The 6,406-nt window shown below is 39.8% G+C and overlaps 1 pseudogene; it reads left to right on the top strand.

Annotated features, from left to right (window-relative positions):
- The first annotated feature begins 5,055 nt into the window (after positions 1–5,055).
- LOC116092833 lies at positions 5,056–5,687 on the top strand (annotated as a pseudogene).
- Positions 5,688–6,406: the final 719 nt, after the last annotated feature.

Genomic DNA, 6,406 nt, shown 5'->3' with positions numbered 1-6,406 from the left:
ACCTACCCTCTCCTGCTTCCTGGCCCTGGCATTCCCCTACACTGAGGCATAGAACCTTCACAGGGTCAAGGGCCTCTCTTCCCATTGATGATGAACTAGGCCATCTTCTGCTACATATACAGCTGGAGCCATGAGTCCCACCATGTGTACTCTTTGGTTGGTGGTTTAGTCCCTGGGAGGTCTGAGAGTACTAGTTAGTTCATATTGTTGTTCCTCCTAAGGGTCCGTAAACCCCTTTCAGCTCATTGGGTCCTTTCCCTAGCTCTTTCATTGGGGACCCTGTGCTCAGTCCAATGGATGGCTGTGAGCCTCTACTTCTGTACTAGTTACTGGCAGTGCCTCTCAGGAGACAGCTATGTCAGGTTTCTGTCATCCAACACTTGCTGGTATCCAGAATAGAGTCTGGGTTTGGTGATTGAATAAGGGAAGGATTCCCAGGTAGGGGCTGGTGAGATGCTCAGCGTGTAAGAGCACCAACTGCTCTTCTGATGGTCCTGAGTTCAAATCCCAGCAACCACATGGTGGCTCACAACCACCTGTAATAAGATCTGACACCCTCTTCTGGTGCGTCTGAAAACAGCTACAGTGTACTTAACTGAAATTTTTATATCAGTATTTCAATTTTAGTTGTTCATGGAAATATGAGTATAGTGTGTATAAATACAACTGGCTTAGTCTATTTAGTGTTACTTATATGTACATGAATTCATGGCTCAACTCTGGGAATTGGATAATCAATTTAGGGTGGAGCTCAGCCATTAGGGAAATTACTCTTGCTCTATGGGGGGAGGTAACCTCATGGTATTTCTCAATTCCATGTTAATATACTTTATTGATATTGTACTATTTCAGATATTGTTTTATCAGTAATATTGTTGAACTAGCATGAATGAAGTATCCCTTTCATTTTAAGAGGTACAGTTTAATATCAGATACCCTGGTGTTCTAAATCTTAAAAGTTTTCTATACCTTTTTTCTCAGTGTTCCCTGAGCATTAAATAGAGGAGTTGTGTTATGGTTATATCAATTGGTCTTGCTGCTAGCTTCTAGAAAAGTAACCACTCTTGAACGTGTTATGAACCCTTAATCCTTTACATACACTTTATCATTCACCACATACACACAAACATACATGCATACACACACACACACACAGAGAGAGAGAGAGAGAGAGAGAGAGAGAGAGAGATGCTGTAAGCTGGCCAGCCTTGGCCCCTCAACCAGTGGGAGAAACAGGGTTCTGGTACAGGTTGGCAAGACATTGGTGATTGGAAAAATTGCAGACACAGCCGGGCGGTGGTTGCATACTCCTTTAATCCCAGAACTTTGGCGCCAAATGCAGGCAGATTTCTGAGTTCAAGGCCAGCCTGGTCTACAGAGTGAGCTCCAGGACAGCCAGGACTACATAGAGAAACTCTGCCTCAAAATAAATAAATAAATAAATAAATAAATAAATAAATAAATAAAATGCAGACACAACACAAAGAAGTGCAGAATCTGAATGTAATTCTCAAAAATGACTTCAGACTTCAAAAAACAAAAGTCAGGTGGTTCAGCAGTCAAGGTACATCTGAGGGCATCTGAAAACACAATGCATCTAAAGCAGCAGAAGCCTCTTCTGGATGGGCTCTGTACCCCCTGAACTCTGAGCATTCAGAGCTGCATGGGGAGTTCTGGGGGCTGCTGACCACATAAGGATAGAAGGCCCCAATGCCTCACAGTCCTCCTCAAAGCACAGCTCTCTCACACACACACTCAGCTCAAGGTTCTGCCCATCCTTAGTAAAAGCCCAACTATGCTAATCTTCTGGGCTAGAGGAGATATGCCCCAGGGGTTCTATTCTTGCTAATTCCTAGGAGTGGCTCAGCTGTCTTACTGAAAATGAGGATTCTACTTGACCTTATCCTGGGATTGTCAACTTCTGTTCAGAAAACTTCAATGCCCTACCTCCCTCACTATCTCCCTAACAATGCCAGAGGCAATTAGTCTGAATGGCTAACATACATTACTAAATTCTAGGCCAAGGTTTGGCTCAGCAAAGATTAGGGTATTGGAACATTAGTGAATATCAGTCAGAAGGCAACTTCCAATTTTGTTTAGTTATTAGTAAATCATATCTTGGGGGCAAGGACAAATCTAGGCCACCTCTGAGTTAGCCTCTGAGTTATTCCTCTGGGAATGCCTAAAGGTCTCCAAGAGACTGGCTTCCTTTAAAGATGTATACCTCAGATCTGTGGTCAAGGTTTTGGGCCTGACATGTGAATTTCAGTGGAGTAGGCATGGCAGAGAGAGAGAGAGAGAGAGAGAGAGGGAGAGAGAGAGAGAGAGAGAGAGAGAGAGAGAGAGAGAGAGAGAGAGAATAAAAGAATCAATCAATGAAACCCAGAATTGGTTCTTTGAGAAAATCAGCAATATGAACTAACCCCTAGCCAAACTAACTAAAAGGCAGAAACAGTACTCAATTTAACAAAAGCTGAAATGAAAAGGGAGACATAACAAAAGACACTGAGGAAATTAAAAGAATCATTAGATCTATACTTCACAAAATAAGAAAATTTAAATGAAATGGATGATTTTTTAGACAGATACTAATTACCAAATCTAAATTAAGATTAGGTAAACAATCTAAATATTTCTATAACATCTATGGAAATAGAAGCAGTCATTAAAAGTCTCCAAATTTAAAAAAAAATGAAAGAGAAATACCTGGACAAGATGGTTTTAGCGCAGAATTCTACCACACTTTCAAAGAAGAGCTAATGACAATAATCCTAAAAATGAATGCACAAAATAGAAGAAGAAAGAACATTGCCAAACCCATTTTCTAAGGCCAAAATCATCCTGATAGCTAAACCACATAAAATCTCTCACCAAAGAAAGAGTATTTCAGACCAATTTCCCTTATGAATATTGATGCAAAATTACTGAATAAAATACTCAAACTCAATCCAAGAACACATCAAAGAAGTCATACATCATGATCGTCAAGTAGGCTTCACTCCAGGACTGCAGGTGTGGTTAAATAGACCACAATCCCTCATTGTAATCCACCATATGACATTGCAGATGTGAATAAGCTAAGTACCTTGAGATGGGAAGATATTCCTGGATTATTGAAGAGGTGTGACATTCAACTGGAGAGAAAACATGGTCATCTCACTAGATGCCAAACAAAACAAAACAAAACAAAACAACAACAGAAAAACCTTTGACAAAATACATCACTCATTCATCATAAAAGTATTAGAGAGATCAGGGATACAATGTGCATACCTGTCTTAGTTAGGGTTTTAATGCTGTGAATAGACACTTTGACTAAGGCAACTCTTATAAAGAACAACATTTAATTGGGGCAGGCCTACAAGTTCAGTGGTTCAGTTGTTTTCATCAAGGTGGGTTTTATCAAGTTTCATCAAGTATTTTCATCAAGCTTGACTCCATCCAGGCAGGCATGTTGCAGGAGGATCTAAAAATACTATATTTTCATTTGAAGTTTTCTAGAGGAAGCCTCACTTCCATGCAGCTAGGAAAAGGATATTAAAGCCCATGCCCACATGGACAAGCTTATTCCAACAAGTCTATACCTCTTAATATTGCCATTCCCTGGGCCAAGCATATAGAAACCATCATATTCCACTCCCTGGACCCCATAAACTTATTCAAAAACATAAGTCTACAAGGCCATACTTACCAATAACATTATAAAAAATACATTTAGTCCAACTTCCAAAACCCCCATAGTCTATAACAGTCTCAACAATGATAAAATCCAAAGCTCAAAATCTCTTCTGAGATTCATCGAATCACTTAACTATAACCACCAAAGCAAGACAGGAGACCAGCTGAGCAAATACCAAACTCTGCATCTCCATGTCTAATGTCAAAGCAGTCTTTAGATCTTCAAATCCTTTTTCAACTTTGTTAACTGCAACAAACTTCTTTTCCCTAGGCTGGTTCCAATCCTGTTAGCAGCTTTCCTCAACAGATAGCCCACAGCTCTGGAATCTCAAATATTTTGGGGTTTCTTAGGCAACTTCATTGATACAGCTTCTTGTTTCAATGTCTTGGACCCACACATGATCTCTGGGTTCCTCCAAAGGGCTGGCATCACTTCTCCAGCTCTACCCTCTGTAGCAATTTTCAGATTGATCCACTCCATTGCCACTGCTGTTCTTGATGATAATCCTATGCTATTGGCATCTATAATATACTCCAGGTCTTATGCTGCAACCAGGTTTTACCAACAGCCTCTCAGAGGCTCTCTTCATGATGCCAATCTTCAACTTCTTTGCATGACTCCTTTCAGTTTGGGCCATCAAAAGCAACTGAGGCTGTACCTTCACCAATGGCCTTCCCTAGCTTCTCTGTGAGCTACAGCATTTTTGTGCTCTTAAAAAACTTTTTTCAGAAGGTTTCACGTCAGTGATGCTGGTCTCTTATTCACCACTAATTTCTCACCTCCAGCTGACCAGTATCAATTGTACCAGAAGCCCCTTCTATTTTTCACTCTAAATCCAGGACCACATGGCCAAAGCTACCAATTTCTGCTGCTTGCAGTAACTGGAACATGCACCCCTTATCATTAGCTTTCTGTTTTCCAACTCCTTCACTGCCTATACTTGGCTGTCCTGGATATAGCTCATGCTCATAGATTGGTAGAATTAACATAGTAAAAATGGCTATCTTATCAAAACAATATACAGATCCAATGCAGCTCCAATCAAAATTCCAACACAATTCTTTATATAACATGAAAGAATAATTCTCAAATTCACAAGGTCTTATGTGCCTTAACTTCAGCATTGGTGGCCAGAGACTGGAAGATCCAAGGATCCAGTATAATCCAGATTATAAGTTCTAGGGTAAGGCATGAACCTTGTCTCAAAATGTAATGTGAATGGCAATAGAGGGAGATTTATGACATTCTGCACATGAGCTTCGATATGTTCTTTCCTGATCATGTATAATAACACCTGCCCCCAACAAAAGAACAAAATAATTTAGTAGGAGGATGAAATGTACCAATAATTTTTAAAATTATGTCATGAGTTTGAGATGCATTTTTGGAAGACACAAGTTGAGTTTGGGAATATTGGAGGGGATGGTAATAATATAAATATAGTATTTAGGTAAGAAGATCTAAAAATAATAGTAAAACATAAAAAAACATTGGAATATGTTCTTAACATGTACACACCCCCTCCTCTCTCTCTCTCACAACACACACATACATACACACACAAGAGAAGATGAATAGATCAAAGAGTTGTTAAAATTTGAAAAAAGTCAAAACCTAAATTTTAACTTTCAAACTAATTTCTGGGACACCATGGTGGATGTAAACCAGCTCCTAGTGCAGGAGGCTATAGACACCATGGGAAAAAGTGCTGTGCGGACAACCAAGCATCTATGCAACAGGTGCACCAATGCATCAAGTGCACCGATGTGCCTCTGGCTCAAGTCCAAACCATAGTGACCACCAAGCTGGAAAGGATCCAGGACTGCCTGGACTGCTGCACCATACATTGCAATAGCAAAGCCAATGACTCAGTTGGATCAGAAAATAATGCACTTCAGGCAAATTGACAGCTAGATAGCTGTGTGGACAAGTGTGTGAGGATCATATGCACTACATCCCAACAATAACAAAACAGATGAAAGAGACTTTGTCATCTATTGGGAAATAAATTTTTTTCAATGTGACTGTGGGAATAAGGTAGGTGATTTAAAAGGATGAATGGAAACAATGTTTATGAATGATAGTAATTTGAGATATAGCAAGTTCCAGACTAATTCTGCTCATCATTGAACATCAATTCCCTTAAATCTGGATCTTAGAAGGCAAAGTGGAAAGAGGCTAATGCTAAAATTCGGATGACAGATAGATTTTTAGATCCTGAATAGCTTTTGTACCAAAGGCTCAGGTTCTTACTACATAGGCATCTAACCTAGCAGCTCTCTTCAACCTGCTGGTTTGAGGAGAGGTGTGTCTCCTCAGAGGAGTTTAACAAATCCTGTTTACCACAAGTATCGCCATACCACCTTGCATATGCTGTGAAACAAAATTTAAATTACTACTCAGCTAGTAATTAGAGGGAGGAAATGGGCTCCTTCTCAAATCATTATTTTGTTTGGATTTGTCTTACATGCAAGGACACAAAGTGGATTTAAGATACAGGATGAAGAGTAGTTTCAGTAACTTCTAAAGGTTACTTGTACTTTCTGGCCATCAAGATGGGAAGGTACATTTCTTCAAACTTAATTATTCTGGAAGCTCCTAAACGGAGCCAGTCAGTGTCACAGTCTATATGGGAAACAACATTCTTAACTGACTTGTGAAGCAAAGTGACACATCCCCATGAAGAGCAATGAAGTTTGACTATCACTCACATGCCAGTTGCTGAGA

This window comes from Mastomys coucha, chromosome X (genome assembly GCF_008632895.1).
Source record: "Mastomys coucha isolate ucsf_1 chromosome X, UCSF_Mcou_1, whole genome shotgun sequence".
Lineage (NCBI taxonomy): Eukaryota > Metazoa > Chordata > Mammalia > Rodentia > Muridae > Mastomys > Mastomys coucha.
Note: the sequence above shows the minus strand (reverse complement) of the source record. Positions and strands in the feature narration are given on the sequence as shown.